Below are 24,000 nucleotides of genomic sequence, written 5' to 3'. Positions count from 1 at the left end.
AGTGATTGGTTCTCAGTGAATGTAGGTTTGCGGCAGGGGTGTGTGATGTCTCCATTATTGTTTAATTTGTTTATGGAGGGGGTTGTTAGGGAGGTGAATGCAAGAGTTTTGGAGAGAGGGGCAAGTATGAAGTCTGTTGGGGATGAGAGAGCTTGGGAAGTGAGTCAGTTGTTGTTCGCTGATGATACAGCGCTGGTGGCTGATTCATGTGAGAAACTGCAGAAGCTGGTGACTGAGTTTGGTAAAGTGTGTGAAAGAAGAAAGTTAAGAGTAAATGTGAATAAGAGCAAGGTTATTAGGTACAGTAGGGTTGAGGGTCAAGTCAATTGGGAGGTAAGTTTGAATGGAGAAAAACTGGAGGAAGTGAAGTGTTTTAGATATCTGGGAGTGGATCTGGCAGCGGATGGAACCATGGAAGCGGAAGTGGATCACAGGGTGGGGGAGGAGGCGAAAATTCTGGGAGCCTTGAAGAATGTGTGGAAGTCGAGAACATTATCTCGGAGAGCAAAAATGGGTATGTTTGAAGGAATAGTGGTTCCAACAATGTTGTATAACATACCACACTGGAAGCCTAGCCACCAACTGGAAGCCTAGCCACCACACTGGAAGCCTAGCCACCAACTGGAAGCCTAGCCACCAACACTGGAAGCCTAGCCACCAACACTGGAAGCCTAGCCTCTACGAACACCGAGCCACTAACATGGTAAGCGTAGCCACTAAACAGGTAGGCCTAGGCACCAACATGGGAAGCCTAGGAGCTAAGGAAGCCTTCCCGCTAACATGGTAATCTTAGCAGCTAGGAAAGCCTTGCCATCAGGGAGATAATCCGAGCTGCTAGGTAATCCTAGCCACCAAGCCTAGCAACCACTAGGGATGCCTGGCTTGCAAATAGGGAAGTACTTAGCTTGATTTGTGTTCATGGATGTTGCAGATCAAATTGGTTCTTTCTGCTCCAAATTCAACATTGATTACGTTACGCACATCACGCATGCGCTCTAGCCTCGCCCAACCCTTGTCTGTAATAACGTAAGTGTACGACAGACGATTACATACATACACTTTCTGAATAATTCAAATCAAACGCTTGAAGATGTGAAACATTTTAACTATTTAAGAAGTAACCATTTTTGGTTTTTCCATGCTCGTTCGCTATTTCCCGCGTTAGCGAAGTAGCGCCAGGAAAAGACGAAGAAAAGCCACCACCGCTCACGTTCTCTCTGTTATTGTCATGTGTAATGCATCGCAACCACAGCTCCGTATGCACTACCCGGTCCCATACACCTTTCTGTAGGTTCCTCTAGTTGCTTCATAAACCCTGAGTCAATTCATTGGAGGTACGTCGTCCCCTGGATAACACATCGTTCCACTTCCCTTTATCCTATACAACCCTTTAACCTTCCTGTATCATCCGGCCCCGACCACACACACACAATTTATATATATATATATATATATATATATATATATATATATATATATATATATATATATATATATATATATTATATATATATATATATATATATATAAAGATGTTCTGGAAGGAGGTAAATAAAGTGCGTAAGACAAGGGAGCAAATGGGAACTTCAGTGAAGGGCGCAAATGGGGAGGTGATAACAAGTAGTGGTGATGTGAGAAGGAGATAGAGTGAGTATTTTGAAGGTTTGTTGAATGTGTTTGATGATAGAGTGGCAGATATAGGGTGTTTTGGTCGAGGTGGTGTGCAAAGTGAGAGGGTTAGGGAAAATGATTTGGTAAACAGAGAAGAGGTAGTAAAAGCTTTGCGGAAGATGAAAGCCGGCAAGGCAGCAGGTTTGGATGGTATTGCAGTGGAATTTATTAAAAAGGGGGGTGACTGTATTGTTGACTGGTTGGTAAGGTTGTTTAATGTATGTATGACTCATGGTGAGGTGCCTGAGGATTGGCGGAATGCGTGCATAGTGCCATTGTACAAAGGCAAAGGGGATAAGAGTGAGTGCTCAAATTACAGAGGTATAAGTTTGTTGAGTATTCCTTTTAAAGTTATATGGGAGGGTATTGATTGAGAGGGTGAAGGCATGTACAGAGCATCAGATTGGGGAAGAGCAGTGTGGTTTCAGAAGTGGTAGAGGATGTGTGGATCAGGTGTTTGCTTTGAAGAATGTATGTGAGAAATACTTAGAAAAGCAAATGGATTTGTATGTAGCATTTATGGATCTGGAGAAGGCATATGATAGAGTTGATAGAGATGCTCTGTGGAAGGTGTTAAGAATATATGGTGTGGGAGGCAAGTTGTTAGAAGCAGTGAAAAGTTTTTATCGAGGATGTAAGGCATGTGTACGTGTAGGAAGAGAGGAAAGTGATTGGTTCTCAGTGAATGTAGGTTTGCGGCAGGGGTGTGTGATGTCTCCATGGTTGTTTAATTTGTTTATGGATGGGGTGGTTAGGGAGGTGAATGCAAGAGTTTTGGAAAGAGGGGCAAGTATGAAGTCTGTTGGGGATGAGAGAGCTTGGGAAGTGAGTCAGTTGTTGTTCGCTGATGATACAGCGCTGGTGGCTGATTCATGTGAGAAACTGCAGAAGCTGGTGACTGAGTTTGGTAAAGTGTGTGAAAGAAGAAAGTTAAGAGTAAATGTGAATAAGAGCAAGGTTATTAGGTACAGTAGGGTTGAGGGTCAAGTCAATTGGGAGGTGAGTTTGAATGGAGAAAAACTGGAGGAAGTGAAGTGTTTTAGATATCTGGGAGTGGATCTGACAGCGGATGGAACCATGGAAGCGGAAGTGGATCATAGGGTGGGGGAGGGGGCGAAAATTCTGAGAGCCTTGAAGAATGTGTGGAAGTCGAGAACATTATCTCGGAAAGCAAAAATGGGTATGTTTGAAGGAATAGTGGTTCCAACAATGTTGTATGGTTGCGAGGCGTGGGCTATGGATAGAGTTGTGCGCAGGAGGATGGATGTGCTGGAAATGAGATGTTTGAGGACAATGTGTGGTGTGAGGTGGTTTGATCGAGTAAGTAACGTAAGGGTAAGAGAGATGTGTGGAAATAAAAAGAGTGTGGTTGAGAGAGCAGAAGAGGGTGTTTTGAAATGGTTTGGGCACATGGAGAGAATGAGTGAGGAAAGATTGACCAAGAGGATATATGTGTCGGAGGTGGAGGGAACGAGGAGATAAATTGATAAATACCACAGAGGTTTTCCTAAGCGAAGGCAGCCATACTTGACGTGTTCGTATATGTTAAATGGTTATTTATTTTCGTTTGTTTGTGTTTCTCCCTAGGAGGTAGTCACCTGCTGGTGTCATGAGGACACACCATCCCAGTCAGGACGCGACACACTGCATATTTCAGTTAGAATTCTCTCCAATTAGATAATTTGCATATTTTGTTACCTTGAAAAAGAAAATGAAATATGTCATACGTCTGACCGCGTCATAGCCAATATTGCATCCACAGTTTTTCAAATCATGAAACACAGAATTAAGCGCTATTTCACCCCTTTCATTGGATTGTTTTAAAGGGGGCCGGTGCCGGGGGCGGGGCCGGGGGCGGGGGGCGGGGCCGTGGGCGGGGGGCGGGGCCGTGGGCGGTGGGCTGGGACGGGGCCGGGGCCGGGCAGGGGCCGGGTGTGGGGCCGGGTGTGGGGCCGGGGCCGGGCCGGGGTCAAATTGCAAATACCATAAAGTCGTTAGAAATTACATATCAGGTTAGGTTATGGAAAAACCTAACATGGATAAAAATAATATATCAAGAATTGTGCACATTACTACATCTTAAATGACCACAATGACATTAACCTAAGATATAACAACTCTATACTGTATTCGTAAGATGAACGAATGGGTAAATTTTCCGAAATGACGACGTTTGAAAATACTTTTCAAACACTTCCATCCAGCGAGGCAGCTTCACATTTCTAATCATAATAAAACTCGTTCTAGAACTAATTTTGATCTTCATAACTGGTGCCACTCCCCTCCGGCTAATCCACTGTACATAATTACTTTGATGGTTAATATAATGGTAAATACCTTCCATTTTACAATAAAGGTTTGCTTGATTTATGTATATCTTTTTTTTTTTTTGCTTTGTCGCTGTCTCCCGCGTTTGCGAGGTAGCGCAAGGAAACAGACGAAAGAAATGGCCCAACCCACCCCCATACACATGTATATACATACACGTCCACACACGCAAATATACATACCTACACAGCTTTCCATGGTTTACCCCAGACGCTTCACATGCCCTGATTCAATCCACTGACAGCACGTCAACCCCGGTATACCACATCGATCCAATTCACTCTATTCCTTGCCCTCCTTTCACCCTCCTGCATGTTCAGGCCCCGATCACACAAAATCTTTTTCACTCCATCTTTCCACCTCCAATTTGGTCTCCCACTTCTCCTCGTTCCCTCCACCTCCGACACATATATCCTCTTGGTCAATCTTTCCTCACTCATTCTCTCCATGTGCCCAAACCATTTCAAAACACCCTCTTCTGCTCTCTCAACCACGCTCTTTTTATATCTACACATCTCTCCTACCCTTACATTACTTACTCGATCAAACCACCTCACACCACACATTGTCCTCAAACATCTCATTCCCAGCACATCCACCCTCCTGCGCACAACTCTATCCATAGCCCACGCCTCGCAACCATACAACATTGTTGGAACCACTATTCCTTCAAACTTACCCATTTTTGCTTTCCGAGATAATGTTCTCGACTCCCACACATTCTTCAAGGCTCCCAGGATTTTCGCCCCCTCCTTCACCCCATGATTCACATCCGCTTCCATGGTTCCATCCGCTGCCAGGTCTACTCCCAGATATCTAAAACACTTTACTTCCTCCAGTTTTTCTCCATTCAAACTTACCTCCCAATTGACTTGACCCTCAACCCTACTGTACCTAATAACCTTGCTCTTATTCACATTTACTCTTAACTTTCTTCTTTCACACACTTTACCAAACTCAGTCACCAGCTTCTGCAGTTTCTCACATGAATCAGCCACCAGCGCTGTGTCATCAGAGAACAACAACTGACTCACTTCCCAAGTTCTCTCATCCACAACAGACTTCATACTTGCCCCTCTTTCCAAAACTCTTGCATTCACCTCCCTAACAACCCCATCCATAAACAAATTAAACAACCATGGAGACATCACACACCCCTGCCGCAAACCTACATTCACTGAGAACCAATCACTTTCCTCTCTTCCTACACGTACATATGCCTTACAGCCTCGATAAAAACTTTTCACTGCTTCTAACAACTTTCCTCCCACACCATATATTCTTAATACCTTCCACAGAGCATCTCTATCAACTCTATCATATGCCTTCTCCAGATCCATAAATGCTACATACAAATCCATTTGCTTTTCTAAGTATTTCTCGCATACATTCTTCAAAGCAAACACCTGATCCACACATCCTCTACTACTTCTGAAACCACACTGCTCTTCCCCAATCTGATGCTCTGTACATGCCTTCACCCTCTCAATCAATACCCTCCCATATAATTTCCCAGGAATACTCAACAAACTTATACCTCTGTAATTTGAGCACTCACTCTTATCCCCTTTGCCTTTGTACAATGGCACTATGCACGCATTCCGCCAATCCTCAGGCACCTCATCATGAGTCATACATACATTAAATAACCTTACCAACCAGTCAACAATACAGTCACCCCCTTTTTTAATAGATTCCACTGCAATACCATCCAAACCTGCTGCCTTGCCGGATTTCATCTTCCGCAAAGCTTTTACTACCTCTTCTCTGTTTACCAAATCATTTTCCCTAACCCTCTCACTTTGCACACCACCTCGACCAAAACACTCTATATCTGCCACTCTATCATCAAACACATTCAACAAACCTTCAAAATACTCACTCCATCTCCTTCTCACATCACCACTACTTATCACCCCCCCATTAGCGCCCTTCACTGAAGTTCCCATTTGCTCCCTTGTAATATATATATATATATATATATATATATATATATATATATATATATATATATATATATATATATATTTATTTATTTATTATACTTTGTCGCTGTCTTCCGCGTTTGCGAGGTAGCGCAAGGAAACAGACGAAAGAAATGGCCCAACCCCCCCCCCCCCCCCCATACACATGTATATACATACGTCCACACACGCAAATATACATACCTACACAGCTTTCCATGGTTTACCCCAGACGCTTCACATGCCCTGCTTCAATCCACTGACAGCACGTCAACCCCGGTATACCACATCGCTCCAATTCACTCTATTCCTTGCCCTCCTTTCACCCTCCTGCATGTTCAGGCCCCGATCACACAAAATCTTTTTCACTTCATCTTTCCACCTCCAATCTGGTCTCCCTCTTCTCCTTGTTCCCTCCACCTCCGACACATATATCCTCTTGGTCAATCTTTCCTCACTCATCCTCTTCATGTGCCTAAACCACTTCAAAACACCCTCTTCTGCTCTCTCAACCACGCTCTTTTTATTTCCACACATCTCTCTTACCCTTACGTTACTCACTCGATCAAACCACCTCACACCACACATTGTCCTCAAACATCTCATTTCCAGCACATCCATCCTCCTGCGCACAACTCTATCCATAGCCCACGCCTCGCAACCATACAACATTGTTGTATATATATATATATATATATATATATATATATATATATATATATATATATATATATATATATATATATATACATATATATATATATATATATATATATATATATATATATATATATATGTATATATATATATATATATATATATATATATATATATATATATATATATATATATATATATATATATATATATATATATATATATATATATATATATATATCCATAATCTGGAGAAAAAAATCATTTCATGGCGTGTGAACGGAGGATATATTGGAATTAGCTGCCAAAAGCTGGAAATTTCCCGAATCATTGATATTACGCGCCATGTTTTCCCGTCGTCTCCAATATGGAGGTTTCCAATAAGGTCAGGGCAGCCGGGCGTTGCTGAGCTGCCTCACATTACCTACCCTCCACACATCAATCTGTGTCACACATACATCATATGCATGTAAGGCATCAAGGGCGGGGTCCACCAACACACACTAGTGGTGTTTAGCATAACAATATCATACCAGCAAGTCCGTGGTAACTATGTGGGGGTAACACACTTGAGTGGGAGTTCAGATAATCTATTGATACATTACAATATGCGTTTCATGCAGAAAATCCGCCTCATTAGGTGTAAACAGTTCACAAAGTTTCAAATCCCAACACCTGCACAAGGGCATGTACAACCTGCTCCTACCGTTATGCCAGAGCTTCATGCAGTACAAGTGTGTGGGCAGGTATGCAGTACAAGTGTGTGGGCAGGTATGCAGTACAAGTGTGTGGGCAGGTATGCAGTACAAGTGTGTGGGCAGGTATGCAGTACAAGTGTGTGGGCAGGTATGCAGCACAAGTGTGTGGGCAGGTATGCAGTACAAGTGTGTGGGCAGGTATGCAGTACAAGTGTGTGGGCAGGTATGCAGCACAAGTGTGTGGGCAGGTATGCAGTACAAGTGTGTGGGCAGGTATGCAGTACAAGTGTGTGGGCAGGTATGCAGTACAAGTGTGTGGGCAGGTGTGTTGGGATTTGTGAAGTGTTGGCACCTGATGACGCGGATTTCCTTCGTAAACCATTTGCATTGTTAAGAAAAAGAATATCACCTGCGTGTCGTGAAAGGCAACGAAGAATGGCGGGAACAGAAGGCTGTAAATCCCTCCCTCCTGTGTTACTTTCCAAAACAAGGAACACAGGAACGAGGCAAGCGAGGATTTTGTTTATCCCTCTACTGCTTCTAACACTACGTTCCTCACGCAGGAAATTACTTTACATTCAACATTCAGAAAAAAAAGAACTATATTGTGATGATTATCACATGAAGTGATGCAGAATGTATTTTTAGATATAACTGGTAGTAGCGAAGGATGTGGTGTTTTCATTTCGGCAATTAGGGACATTCAAGAAATTATTATTGACAAACTGTTGTGCAGTTGAAGGTACTAGTTACAAATGACTTCTTGTTAATAAAGCAGGCTCACAATATGTCTGTTTGTTACGCATACTCGATAAATTGCAAATTTAAGCAGATTAATGCCATGAATCCAATCACAAATTCACGCCACGCGAAACTAATAAACAAGAGTACGTCTGGCAGGCGCAGGCAGCACGTGGTGTGTGGCGCCGGCAGCTGCAGCAACAGTTAGTCAGGCGGGAGCCCTAGCCAGGTGCACGTGTCCTCTACCACCTCCTCCGCCCTCAGGTGACCTCGGCATGTAGATGACTACATATTTCCTGGATATTTCTCGAGCCGGGAAACTTATCAAATAGATTTAAAACTGGGAAAATTAAAACGGTCTTCAAATGATGGTGAGTAAGACATTTTAGAAAGTCATATATATATATATATATATATATATATATATATATATATATATATATATATATATATATATATACTTCTAAAAAGATTATTATTGGAGAATTTTATGAAAGCCATTAATTAAAGACGTCGAGCGTTGCCCAGCAGGAGGTAATGACACCTACTCAGACAATCATATCTTGGGAGAAGTATGCTATAAGAAAAGAATAGGGTCTTAAATTTTCAAGTAGATTTAAACTAAATTCAAAAGAAAAAGGTCTTGCTGTTGACTTCTTTAACCGATGTACCTAAAAAAGGAAGCTAGAATGTTGTAGGTATATTTACCTCATAATGTGAAAGGATTTTGTTGAACCAGTTGACAGAAATATACTCGTTTTTATTGAGTTTACTTTGTATTCTGGTGTTGTTTACGAGGAAATGGGCTTATAGAAACAGTTAGAAAATCAGATCTATTTATTTCATCACTTGTAAGTCCAAGTGTCTGTTCGTACGTCTGTCTGTTTTAACCCAACGCCATATTTATATTTTTTTTAACTGGTAAATTCAGTTTTACCGATACTGTATTGGGTATCAATTATATGGTCAGTGTAGAGTAAGCTGTTGTGTAATTTGTATTTAACTAAAATTCTCTGAAAACTGTTCATTAGTACAGTACATAACCATTACAAAGTTAGTGTAATGTACAGTACAAGATAGGCTGTTGTTATAATACGATGTTATGTTCCTAATTACAGTACAAGATAGGTTGTTATAACACGCTGTCATGTTCCTAATTACAGTACAAGATAGGTTGTTGTTATCATACGCTGTCATTTTGTTATGTTGAAGGTTCCAGTCACGTACAAAAGTCCACATCAAGGCTGGATCTTAACTGAAATATAGACAGAATTATGAATCGGAAAAAGAAAAGACACGGGAAAGTATTTACGAATTTTAGAGAAAGTGAAAACTGTCTTTCGAAATGCCATAAGGTAAGTTTAAAGTGGAACAATCATGGCTACATTTCCCTGATCATAAGGTTAGGTCCAGATTTAACTAACTAAGTGTGAGTTTAACCTGATCTGACAATTACTTAGATAACCGTCGAGGGAGATCTTCAGGCCATCTAGTTTCACGTTAGTATACCATAAGCCACCAGAGAATTCAGCCCAACGTTTTTCTTGGACGTTAGGTTACATTTCATTGGATTTAATGTAGGATACCAATTAGTTGATGTAGCTTAGGAAAACATTGGTTAGTAGATCATGGATCACGGTGAGTTTTTTCTCCAGCATTTTATATGACCAGAGTACAATACTTTAGATTTTGAGAGGTTGATTTAGGGTACAAACTTAAATTCACAAATTACGTAACGTAACCTATAAAAGCTGTGGGTATGGGTGAATCATCCAGGCGATATAACATCTTTTAGATTATCAGAAACAGATAACCTCGCAGTGACCACCGAGCCTCCTGTTATCTCTGGCATGCATTGCCATGCACTAGTTATGGGTGACCGAGTCCTTGCTGAAATTAGATTTGTGGACGGGACGCATTCAATGCATAAACAAACAACAGGTATGGCCTGTATATATCGATAAGATAGTATACTTTGTGTTAAAAAAAGATAATGCAATGCACATTTATGATATATATATAATTTTAAGTGGGTCATATATAACAATTCTAAAGTGAATGGAAAAACTAATACCTTAGTTTCCTAACCCTATCAGAATCACGACCACTGTACAGGTCTTGGCAGCCTAGTCTTGAACACCATTGTCTACCTAGCTCTTGTTCTTCCAACAGAACCCAGTATAACTGACGTCACATAAACATGTCATGACCCCAGTGCCCGTAAAACCCAGTTAAGTACACCTTAACCTCAGACTGGCTCCACCAGAGAGCATTTCACGTACCCCAGCCAACTGATTAGTCTCGGTTAAGTTACTAGACTCATTTTTTCTTTATGTTCGCTGAGACTGCACGGCCAACTGAAGCCCTAATCAAGGCCATGGGCAGGTACCCATTTTATCGACCAGCCTGCGAAGGATGGATGAACAGCTGGGTTGACTGTGGACTAACTAGCACAATGAGGATCGTAACATATGCGCTCGACCCTACGTGGCCCATGATTGCTTCAAGGTCAGGACTTGCACCGAGGTTTATTGTGACTGGTAGAGGTTTGCGTGGTGGGTTCTGGCTACACTGATTCTCTACCAGTCACAGTAGACCTCAAACCAGTCTACCTCATCTCGAACCAACCACCAAACCAGTTACGTTAATCTGCCCGAGACGACTCACACACCACCTAGCGCACAGAGAAGTCTTAAAAAGACATAATCAAATCCCATTTCCATGCACAACCCGTGCGATTCCCGGGAATTAAGAAAAGTTCCGACGACTTTTAATTGCAGTTCAATTAACCATTACAAACTTATTGCAAAAGACTCGGCCATCCCAGTGCATTGAAAGCTATTGTCCGCTGGCTAAACTTTTTCCCACCATTCTTACGAACTTTGCTTTTGCGGCGCATCTTCCCACCTCAACTTCCGTAACCTGCTCGCACCTCCCACGTCAGCTTGGGTTTGCTCCCTGGTCGGTTGGAGGATCATAATATATTTTGAGGATGGAGGTGTAGAGAGAGAGAGAGTGATGTACACTAAACGCTAGAGAGAAACATGGCCATTACAACGTGAGTAAAGGAGGTGGGTGAAGGTGAGAGGGGCATAGCGTATCCTATAATCAGTGAGTATTCATTTGTTTGCCTGGGTACAGAGGAGACAAAGATCTTTTGTTAGTGAAATCTGATTGCATGTCCCTGACGTCAACTGTATGCTAGGTTTCAAAGGCTTGTGTATTCCCCTGCAGCTAAGTCTTTAAACTGTGCTGCATAGTGCATTTTTAATTATCCAGGCTGTTGCTGTCTGCAACTCGCATGTTTTTTTTAGTCTGCCTTTAGTAAAATGTAAGAAAGCTTTCGTGGTCTGATCTCCAGGTTAAGTTAGTGTTTTATTTTTATTATTCCCCATATTTGTTATCTTCAATATCCTCACTCTCGGGTTTAAGAAAAGAAAAGCAACGTGTCTACCGGTAATCAGGTGTAGAAAACCTCCTGCAGTTTTATTTAACCCTTCGTTCTCATGAGGTCCATTCATCGTGTTAAGGGATAACGAATTTGAAATAAAGAACCCCAGAAAAATTATATTAATTTTTTCCCCACATTTGATAAGTCAGAATATACCAGTTCACGTCTACAATGTAATACAGCTTGCTCACTGTTTACAGACGTGTAGTTTTTGCTGCTGTTCTGTTGTATTTTACTAGTATTGCAGTCAGGTGTTGGGATATCCTCTTGAATATATCCACAGGCAAGTTCATAGTATTGTATTATAGCGAGTGGGAGTTCTTGCTTCCTCTAGAACTGTTGTCTGGTGCTACGATGGTAGATGTGTATTGATTAATAAACAATCTAGGTTCTGGTTCTGACATTTTTGTACTTTTCACGATATTTCCATATATATATATATATATATCCCATTAATGGTTCAGTGGGGAAGAGGCTGAGTGAACCCATTCAGATACATTAGGTGAGGTGTCATATTGAATCACTGTGAAACAGAATATGTCCAAGAATTTTGTAGGTCGACACATTCGCCATCTGGACGTAGCAACTTTGGCATAAAAAGGTATTACATTGCAGCTGTTGGTTGACCAGTATTATATGTACAATGGATGTGAGGTGGTAGTGGTATAGTAATGACAAAATAATCACACGTCTTTTAGATTTTGTCTTCTGCGATAAACATTGTGTAAAGAAAACATTTCCATCTTATACTGCAACATTTCGGCCTTTTTCACCTTGTGTTAAGTGAGATTTGTGACCTGCCCTAATGTGGCAAATATCTGAGGCGATTAACCTAACCTAGCCCACTTAGTCGCTGGTCGCCTTGCCAAATATGTGACTAGGTGCGCAGTGCGCACTTGTTCCACTTGTAAGTGGCAGGTCAGGAATCTCATATGTTGAATAACCTAGTCTTACCTAACTCAGCCGGTTGAGCTTATGATTAGTCGTGTTGGAGAACAAAGGCTTTCTTAACGGTTTGGAATATATAATGGAACTAATGGTGTCATCACCTTATTGCAAAACACAGATCCGATACGCAAGAGTTCACAACAAGAACAACAAATATCGTATAAATAACCTAGTCTTAAAGGAACAAAAAACACGTATGTTTAGGTTAGGTTAGGTTAGGTTAGGTTATGTTATGTTATGTTATGTTATGTTATGTTAAGGTTATGTTATGTTATGTTATGTTATGTTATGTTAAGGTTAGGTTAGGTTAGGTTATGTTAAGGTTAGGTTAGGTTAGGTTATGTTATGTTATGTTAAGGTTAGGTTATGTTATGTTATGTTATGTTATGTTATGTTATGTTATGTTAAGGTTAGGTTAGGTTAGGTTAGGTTATGTTATGTTAAGGTTAGGTTAGGTTATGTTATGGTATGTTATGTTATGTTATGTTATGTTATGTTTAGGTTAGGTTAGGTTAGGTTATGTTAAGGTTATGTTATGTTATGTTATATTATGTTATGTTATGTTATGTTATGTTATGTTATGTTATGTTATGTTATGTTATGTTAAGGTTAGGTTAGGTTAGGTTATGTTAAGGTTAGGTTAGGTTAGGTTATGTTATGTTATGTTAAGGTTAGGTTATGTTATGTTATGTTATGTTATGTTATGTTATGTTAAGGTTAGGTTAGGTTAGGTTAGGTTAGGTTAGGTTAAGGTTAGGTTAGGTTAGGTTAGCATTTTTGAAGTTTCGGTTGTCCTGTTACGATCGTAGCGCATCGTGAAATGCTTCCTGTGGGATTTGTTAAATCTTGGCGTTTGAAACAAGAAGACGAGTACTTTAAAAACATGAAACTTCTGAGTATTTGATGAAAGTCCCGTACAGTTAGCTGCCCTCAGCCAACGACCAGAAAGAATCATGTGTATTGGGCGAAACCAGGAGTTAGGCTGCATTTTCTTACGTGGGATAGATAATTCACATTATATTCAGCAGTCTATCAGAAGAGGTGATTGATATACATTTCGCGTCTCTGTGGCGGACTAGATTCTCATAAGGATTCTGTTGTTGTCTGCGAGTCATGTGAATCCGTAGGTCGTGTTATTTATCTCTGACGCGAGGGGTGAATCAGGCTCGGTAAAATAGTTATTATACCGAGCCAGTAACGGATGTGTGAGATACCTGGTAAATGATGTGCTCGGGGCAGGGATTTTTCCTTGTTCCATCTCTCAGGGATTATTTTATTGTTATATTTACACAGACACACACACACACACACACACACACACACACACACACACACACACACACAGACTTTTTTATACGTTGGAGGCTCCAGTCACGGGCAAAAGTCCACATGAAGGCCGGGCCTTAATTGAAACATAGAGAGGTAAGTGAAAGAGAAAAAGAAGAGACAAGGAAAAGTATTTACGAATTTTGAAGGAAAAAAAAAAGTGAAAAACTTGTCTTTTAAAAAGTGCCACGTCAAAGTTATTGGAAAACACATGAGAGAGTAGAGAGTTCCAAAGCTTCCAAGTGTTGGATATATATATATATATATATATATATATATATATATATATATATATATATATATATATATATATATTTTTTTTTTTTTATTTTACTTTGTCGCTGTCTCCCGCGTTTGCGAGGTAGCGCAAGGAAACAGACGAAAGAAATGGCCCAACCCCCCCCCCCCCCCCATACACATATATATATATACATACGTCCACACACGCAAATATACATACCTACACAGCTTTCCATGGTTTACCCCAGACGCTTCACATGCCTTGATTCAATCCACTGACAGCACGTCAACCCCGGTATACCACATCGCTCCAAATCACTCTATTCCTTGCCCTCCTTTCACCCTCCTGCATGTTCAGGCCCCGATCACACAAAATCTTTTTCACTCCATCTTTCCACCTCCAATTTGGTCTCCCTCTTCTCCTCGTTCCCTCCACCTCCGACACATATATCCTCTTGGTCAATCTTTCCTTACTCATTCTCTCCATGTGCCCAAACCACTTCAAAACACCCTCTTCTGCTCTCTCAACCACGCTCTTTTTATTTCCACACATCTCTCTTACCCTTACGTTACTCACTCGATCAAACCACCTCACACCACATATTGTCCTCAAACATCTCATTTCCAGCACATCCATCCTCCTGCGCACAACTCTATCCATAGCCCACGCCTCGCAACCATACAACATTGTTGGAACCACTATTCCTTCAAACATACCCATTTTTGCTTTCCGAGATAATGTTCTCGACTTCCACACATTCTTCAAGGCCCCCAGAATTTTCGCCCCCTCCCCCACCCTATGATCCACTTCCGCTTCCATGGTTCCATCCGCTGCCAGATCCACTCCCAGATATCTAAAACACTTCACTTCCTCCAGTTTTTCTCCATTCAAACTCACCTCCCAATTGACTTGACCCTCAACCCTACTGTACCTAATAACCTTGCTCTTATTCACATTTACTCTTAACTTTCTTCTTCCACACACTTTACCGAACTCAGTCACCAGCTTCTGCAGTTTCTCACATGAATCAGCCACCAGCGCTGTATCATCAGCGAACAGCAACTGACTCACTTCCCAAGCTCTCTCATCCCCAACAGACTTCATACTTGCCCCTCTTTCCAAAACTCTTGCATTTACCTCCCTAACAACCCCATCCATAAACAAATTAAACAACCATGGAGACATCACACACCCCTGCCGCAAACCTACATTCACTGAGAACCAATCACTTTCCTCTCTTCCTACACGTACACATGCCTTACATCCTCGATAAAAACTTTTCACTGCTTCTAACAACTTTCCTCCCACACCATATATTCTTAATACCTTCCACAGAGCATCTCTATCAACTCTATCATATGCCTTCTCCAGATCCATAAATGCTACATACAAATCCATTTGCTTTTCTAAGTATTTCTCACATACATTCTTCAAAGCAAACACCTGATCCACACATCCTCTACCACTTCTGAAACCACACTGCTCTTCCCCAATCTGATGCTCTGTACATGCCTTCACCCTCTCAATCAATACCCTCCCATATAATTTACCAGGAATACTCAACAAACTTATACCTCTGTAATTTGAGCACTCACTCTTATCCCTTTTGCCTTTGTACAATGTATTCCTCTCGTGTCGTAGAAAGCGACTAGAGGGGACGGGAGCGGGGGGCCAGAAATCCTCCCCTCCTTGTATAAACTTTCTAAAATGGGAAACAGAAGAAGAAGTCACGCGGGGAGTGCTCATCCTCCTCGAAGGCTCAGAGTGGGGTGCCTAAATGTGTGTGGATGTAACCAAGATGTGAAAAAAGGAGAGATAGGTAGTATGTTTGAGGAAAGGAACCTGGATGTTTTGGCTCTGAGTGAAACGAAGCTCAAGGGTAAAGGGGAAGAGTGGTTTGGGAATGTCTGGGGAGTAAAGTCAGGGGTTAGTGAGAGGACAAGAGCAAGGGAAGGAGTAGCAATACTCCTGAAACAGGAGTTGTGGGAGTATGTGATAGAATGTAAGAAAGTAAATTCTCGATTAATATGGGTAAAACTGAAAGTTGATGGAGAGAGATGGGTGATTATTGGTGCATATGCACCTGGGCATGAGAAGAAAGATCATGAGAGGCAAGTGTTTTGGGAGCAGCTGAATGAGTGTGTTAGTGGTTTTGATGCACGAGACCGGGTTATAGTGATGGGTGATTTGAATGCAAAGGTGAGTAATGTGGCAGTTGAGGGAATAATTGGTATACATGGGGTGTTCAGTGTTGTAAATGGAAATGGTGAAGAGCTTGTAGATTTATGTGCTGAAAAAGGACTGATGATTGGGAATACCTGGTTTAAAAAGCGAGATATACATAAGTATACTTATGTAAGTAGGAGAGATGGCCAGAGAGCGTTATTGGATTACGTGTTAATTGACAGGCGTGCGAAAGAGAGACTTTTGGATGTTAATGTGCTGAGAGGTGCAACTGGAGGGATGTCTGATCATTATCTTGTGGAGGCTAAGGTGAAGATTGGTATGGGTTTTCAGAAAAGAAGAGTGAGTGTTGGGGTGAAGAGGGTTGTGAGAGTAAGTGAGCTTGGGAAGGAGACCTGTGTGAGGAAGTACCAGGAGAGACTGAGTACAGAATGGAAAAAGGTGAGAACAATGGAAGGGGAGTGGGGGAGGAATGGGATGTATTTAGGAATCAGTGATGGATTGCGCAAAAGATGCTTGTGGCATGAGAAGAGTGGGAGGTGGGTTGATTAGAAAGGGTAGTGAGTGGTGGGATGAAGAAGTAAGAGTATTAGTGAAAGAGAAGAGAGAGGCATTTGGACGATTTTTGCAGGGAAAAAATGCAATTGTGTGGGAGATGTATAAAAGAAAGAGACAGGAGGTCAAGAGAAAGGTGCAAGAGGTGAAAAAAAGGGCAAATGAGAGTTGGGGTGAGAGAGTATCATTAAATTTTAGGGAGAATAAAAAGATGTTCTGGAAGGAGGTAAATAAAGTGCGTAAGACAAGGGAGCAAATGGGAACTTCAGTGAAGGGCGCAAATGGGGAGGTGATAACAAGTAGTGGTGATGTGAGAAGGAGATGGAGTGAGTATTTTGAAGGTTTGTTGAATGTGTTTGATGATAGAGTGGCAGATATAGGGTGTTTTGGTCGAGGTGGTGTGCAAAGTGCGAGGGTTAGGGAAAATGATTTGGAAAACAGAGAAGAGGTAGTAAAAGCTTTGCGGAAGATGAAAGCCGGCAAGGCAGCAGGTTTGGATGGTATTGCAGTGGAATTTATTAAAAAAGGGGGTGACTGTATTGTTGACTGGTTGGTAAGGTTATTTAATGTATGTATGACTCATGGTGAGGTGCCTGAGGATTGGCGGAATGCGTGCATAGTGCCATTGTACAAAGGCAAAGGGGATAAGAGTGAGTGCTCAAATTACAGAGGTATAAGTTTGTTGAGTATTCCTGGCAAATTGTATGGGAGGGTATTGATTGAGAGGGTGAAGGCATGTACAGAGCATCAGATTGGGGAAGAGCAGTGTTGTTTCAGAAGTGGTAGAGGATGTGTGGATCAGGTGTTTGCTTTGAAGAATGTATGTGAGAAATACTTAGAAAAGCAAATGGATTTGTATGTAGCATTTATGGATCTGGAGAAGGCATATGATAGAGTTGATAGAGATGCTCTGTGGAAGGTATTAAGAATATATGGTGTAGGAGGCAAGTTGTTAAGAGCAGTGAAAAGTTTTTATCGAGGATGTAAGGCATGTGTACGTGTAGGAAGAAAGGAAAGTGATTGGTTCTCAATGAATGTAGGCTTGCGGCAGTGGTGTGTGATGTCTCCATGGTTGTTTAATTTGTTTATGGATGGGGTTGTTAGGGAGGTGAATGCAAGAGTTTTGTTAAGAGGGGCAAGGATGAAGTCTGTTGGGGATGAGAGAGCTTGGGAAGTGAGTCAGTTGTTGTTCGCTGATGATACAGCGCTGGTGGCTGATTCATGTGAGAAACTGCAGAAGCTGGTGACTGAGTTTGGTAAAGTGTGTGAAAGAAGAAATTTAAGAGTAAATGTGAATAAGAGCAATGTTATTAGGTACAGTAGGGGTGAGGGTCAAGTCAATTGGGAAGTGAGTTTGAATGGAGAAAAACTGGAGGAAGTGAAGTGTTTTAGATATCTGGGAGTGGATCTGGCAGCGAATGGAAACATGGAAGCGGAAGTGGATCATAGGGTGGGGGAGGGGGCGGAAATTCTGGGAGCCTTGAAGAATGTGTGGAAGTCGAGAACATTATCTCGGAAAGCAAAAATGGGTATGTTTGAAGGAATAGTGGTTCCAACAATGTTGTATGGTTGCGAGGCGTGGACTATGGATAGAGTTGTGCGCAGGAGGATGGATGTGCTGGAAATGAGATGTTTGAGGACAATGTGTGGTGTGAGGTGGTTTGATCGAGTAAGTAACGTAAGGGTAAGAGAGATGTGTGGAAATAAAAAGAGCGTGGTTGAGAGAGCAGAAGAGGGTGTTTTGAAATGGTTTGGTCACATGGAGAGAATGAGTGAGGAAAGATTGACCAAGAGGATATATGTGTCGGAGGTGGAGGGAACGAGGAGAAGAGGGAGACCAAATTGGAGGTGGAAAGATGGAGTGAAAAAGATTTTGTGTGATCGGGGCCTGAACATGCAGGAGGGTGAAAGGAGGGCAAGGAATAGAGTGAATTGGAGCGATGTGGTATACCGGGGTTGACGTGCTGTCAGTGGATTGAATCAAGGCATGTGAAGCGTCTGGGGTAAACCATGGAAAGCTGTGTAGGTATGTATATTTGCGTGTGTGGACGTTTGTATATACATGTGTATGGGGGTGGGTTGGGCCATTTCTTTCGTCTGTTTCCTTGCGCTACCCCGCAAACGCGGGAGACAGCCACAAAGCAAAAAAAAAAAAAAAAAAAAATATATATATATATATATATTATATATATATATATATATATATATATATATATATATATATATATATATATATATATATATGTATATATGTAATATGTGCAAGAGGCAGGCATGCTAACCGCTAGGCTAAGGGACTGTATAATAGGAAACAACTATTCGAAATGCTAAGTACTCGAATACCCTCCGTCTCACAATGGTGAGCAACGGGGTCTATTTGTTGTTTCCGAACAGAACACATAGCCAGCTGATAGCGTTTTTACCTAACCTAACTGTACAACGCGGAGTTATATGAATACGAATGAAGGTGCGCGTTCATATACACTTTATTCGTATATATATATATATATATATATATATATATATATATATATATGGGGGTGTTCGAACAGCAACATCCGGTAACGCTTGTTTACCAGTGGCGTCCTAGCTACGTCTCTTCTTTGTACATCAACTGGCTGTTCTACGTCTCTCTCATTCTTGTATCTCCCCTGACGATGTGGTCATTACATGGTAACTTGAAGAAAATCCAACCTTCGCCCGTGAAACTTTATACACTTGTTTTCCGTCCCCAGAAGATTTGATTAGCATAACACTCATTAATCTAGTTACATCTCGCTAGTTATAAAAGACGTTTCACCTAGTTTCACTCTCAGGGACAGATGCTGTGTAGCTGGCGACGACGCGTTCATTTTGTGGTTAATCATACGAACTGATCAAAACTGAAGTATAAAACCAACCTGCATTGGTTTATTTAACCTAGTCACCTGATGAGTCACTCCTCGCTTACCCGTTGGTGGAGGGTGATGGTGACCTAACCTAGCCTAGCTTAACCTAACCTAGCCTAACTCAGCAAGTTTGGGGAGGCGAATTTCCAGAAGATCCATATATATATATATAGTCTGTTATCTGGGCCGGCCATCAAGATCATTTTGAAGGTGAAGTCAGAAACACTGACTTTCTGCGTTATGCATTTTTTTTTTTTTTTTGTAACTTCATTTAACACCCGGATTTTGTGACACTGGTTGATGGTAACAGAATCTAAATATTGGGTTAGATTATTGTGAATAATAGAAGGAAAAGCCTAAATTACGGCTTACATGTATACACTGAATTTGTGATTAATGGCTGAAATGAAATATGAGACATATGGCTTGTTAGGAAACAGAGATGAGACTTTTCACACAACCAGACGACATGTTTTCTCACAGCCTAGCAACGCTGCCCTTGTTAGCCAATATACCAACGTGCCTTTCTAAACAACCTATAAACATACCAACATGCCTTTGTATCAGTCCATCAACGTACTAGTACGCCTCTCTCACGGCCTACCTACTAAGCCTTAACAACCTAGCCACAACCCAGCAACATCCACGTCTCATAAAGGCACAATGACGGTCTCACAGCCTTGCCGAAACACTACTCATGACCCAGCCCAAAAAACTTCCTTCATCCCAGCAAGGGCTCGTGAATATCTGCCATTAAATGAAAGCAACACTGGCAAACGAAAATGTAATGTGTGTGTGTGTGTGTGTGTGTGTGTGTGTGTGTGTGGAGGAGATGGTCAAGTTATAACATGCATACGACTGAGGAAACGAGATGGAAGATCAGAAACTGGTTGAATATACCAGACATTACTCTATAACACTGTGAGGCTAGGAGTGCATAATCCGTTTGATATATATATATATATATATATATATATATATATATATATATATATATATATATATATATATATATATATGGCAGGTACAATATCTTCTCAGGGACCACATGTCTGTGTGAGACTCAGGGGTTTGTGTGTAAGGGATACGAGAAGTTTAATCTTGAAGGATGTTGTTAGGTATTGACTAAATATTTATGGGAAGGAGAGATGATTGCTTGAGTATATAGATCAGAGGGCGCGTCCTCCAGATTGGCTGACGTTCTCGCTCTCAAGAACCTTCACTTATACTGTCATTTTCTAATCGAAATGAAGCGTATGGTATTATCATTTTAATGTATATTTAGGATACTCGTAATACCTATACGAAAACGTAGATATGGTATATTAACACTATATAATTGATGATTAGGTCATACAAAACACTTGTTTATTATATTTATTGTTATTATCATTGCCACAACATGTTTGCCTGCCAGTTTGTGTCATGCATGCCCTCCCCAGGTGTTGTCGACCCTTGACGTGGGTGACACAGATAACAACACACGTATACATAGACGCTGTCTTGAGGTTTGTGATCAAATATGTCTTATAAGTTTTATCAGGTATTAATCAAAGTCTGATGTATATATATCTTGAGTTAAAGGGGTGGAGAATTATTTTTCCCCCTATCCATAATGTGATGTTTTTAGATAAGGATGAATTTTTGCCAAGCATCGCCACAGACTCTATTTCATTATCAAATATTAAACATGGGTTTAGTTGATAATGGTTAGGTGTACATAGCAGCTGCTCCGTTTAGATCACTAGGCATTCTTTCATTTATTTTTTTTTTTTTACCTGATACTGACGGGTAAATACCGAAAGTTCGAGCGTAGCCAGAACCAGTCATGATTTCTTGCAAGTACAATATATTGGAAGGCATATGGCCAGCAGGTGTCCACGTTAACCAGCATCTACGTTCTTTATTCTTAAACTAACGAGACTAAAGCTTGAGCAGATGTGTATAGACCACCTTCTTAATTACTTCCTGCCCCAGGAAGACCCTTCTCTGTCTATAAGGCTCCCGCAGCGTTCATAATACCGGCCAAAAAGGTCCAACTGGCGAGGCCACAGACCATCTGCCTGAGCTGTGCCTCAACAGAGGGTGGCCAGAGTGAGGTGTTTATATGTTTGGCATTTGTTTGTGTAGATGATGTGTGGGGGGGGGGGGGGGTGAGTGCAGGGTTGAACGACCGGTCAGGATATGAATGGTAAGACAACCCCCCCCCCCCCACACACACACAGACACACACACACACACACACAACACGCGACCACGGGGCGCGCGCCTCGTGGGAAAGTCATATTGAAACTCCGCAAAACACGAGACTGAAGCGTGGCGTGGCGTGGCGTGGCGCGGGTGAATTGTGATCATAGTTACGCCGACTTGTTATTTGAGCCCAACAAGAAAAATTGGGATGACTTCAAGGAGGAAATAAAGTTGAGTTCTGAGTGGAAGATTGAAATGTGCAGGTGTAGGGGATGACCTGACATGTGGAGAACCAGTTGTTAGAAGGTGAGGCGGAAGTACGGGGAAAATACTGTGCTAAATCAAACCAATTAACCTTACCTAACCTGGCGATCGTAGGGGTAGACTCCTCCACCCGGGGCACTATCCTGCCTCTGCGTAACCCAGAGATGGACGATGGTTCGAGAATATTGAACGACAACCCGGGACCCACACTGCACGTCTTCCAATATGGCCGTCGTCCACCTTCACTCCCGCTACACTAATTTTTTTTTTCTGTTTGATTATTTTCTCTATCATTATTTTCTTTGTCCCAACTTCTGCAATTGTTTTTTTTTTCAATATTCAACAGCAAATTTTCTACTTTAAATCTCTAATAAGGTAGGACAATGAAGGTAAATAAGTACCAAGTGATGGTTTCATACGGGCGAAGGGCTGTTGAACATAAAGGTTTTATATAAATGAAAATTCCTCTTATGTTTTATGGTCTCCGATCTTGTAGAAACATGTCATTTGCCTTTGCCGTGTGAATGAATCATTCCAGCTCAGATACGAGATAGAGAAGGACACATCATTAAATAATTGATGAAAACATACGTAAATGTAAACTGTATCAAGGAAGCACAAATGATAACATGTTTATTATTCTGTTATTCAGAATACAATGATATTCGAATGGTGTAAATATTCGTTTTGTTTCGTATGGTGTTGTAGATATATAAGGTCAGAGTGTTTTACAATCAGCTTGTGTCTCTCATGTTTCCAGAATGACATCTCAGCGTTACTGGAGATGGGATTCAAACCTAAAAGTTCGGCCAACGTTTGTGTAATTTTGTGGGTTTTTGTGTTAAATGGAATTGGCTTATTGACCTGCAACTGTCATTAACTCTTAAGAACAACAACAACAACAACAAACAAACACACACACACACACACACACACACACACACACACACACACACACACAGACCGTGGTTTAGTGTGAGCATTACTGACCACGAGTCAGCGCGGGCCTGCTTGAATTCGAACTCTGGGCGCGGCAATCGGCCCACACCCAACTCAGGCATTCCTCCTCCTCTCTTAGGGCAAGTCGACAGATGCATACCTGCATTACGCTGGGGTCTATATGAATGTGTATTCCTATGAGTCCACGGGGAAAATGAAACACGAAAAGTTCCCAAGTGCACTTTCGTGTATACACATAAGAATAGAAACAATGTACCGTCCATACATACAAGTTTTAAGTGACGGGGCCAGACGAGCGTAACACACTGTCCTCGTAACATACACTGATCGTGACAACTGACATAGTGAGATGATAAGAACATAAAAAATGGAAGATTGTAAATCCATTTGGGAAATTTGACGACAGTTTGGGATTGAACACGAAATGTTTAAAGATTCTTGTCGACAACAGAATTTAACTTAAGATTTTGATACTAGATATGCGCAATGGAAATGTTAACGTAGCGAGGTGTTCAAACGCAACACGATCGTAAACAACGTTAGATATGCGAAAGCAAACTGGATACGTCGTCGTACCAGTATATAAACAGCTTCATATGGAACACATCTGACCAGAAAATGTCTCGAAATTTGAGATATTTTGCATAAGACGTGCGGCGAGGAAGGTGTGGGGGGGGGGGGGACATTATTTGGGCTGGGAGGACGACCTCCTGATTTCCGTGGGGGACCCTCCCTCTTCACCCCCCCTCCCTCTCCCCCACCGGAAATGACATTGAGAGAGGTAGGCTCCTCCCCCCCACCGCCCCCCCCCACCCCCACCCCCCGGATAAACATGATTTTGGTCAGACGAAAACACATTTCTGGCGCAGGTGGATATCATATCCTGTGTGGGGGGGGGGGGGGGGGGGGAGAAGAGGCGAGGGAAATCTTATTT

General features: G+C 41.6%; 1 protein-coding gene across 2 annotated transcripts in view; it reads left to right on the top strand.

Moving 5' to 3' along the window:
- Window positions 1-8,271: 8,271 nt before the first annotated feature.
- The window catches only part of LOC139748383 (uncharacterized), a 254,927-nt gene continuing 239,198 nt past the window's right edge, over window positions 8,272-24,000 (top strand). For both annotated transcript variants that reach the window (XM_071661499.1, XM_071661498.1), the window contains exon 1: window positions 8,272-8,430. The gene's annotated coding sequence lies outside the window, so the exon portion shown is untranslated. The remainder of the gene's footprint in view (window positions 8,431-24,000) is intronic.

This window comes from Panulirus ornatus, chromosome 73 (assembly GCF_036320965.1).
Source record: "Panulirus ornatus isolate Po-2019 chromosome 73, ASM3632096v1, whole genome shotgun sequence".
Taxonomy (NCBI): Eukaryota; Metazoa; Arthropoda; class Malacostraca; order Decapoda; family Palinuridae; genus Panulirus; species Panulirus ornatus.
The sequence above is the reverse complement of the archived record's forward strand: the minus strand, read 5'-3'. Positions and strand labels throughout refer to the sequence as shown.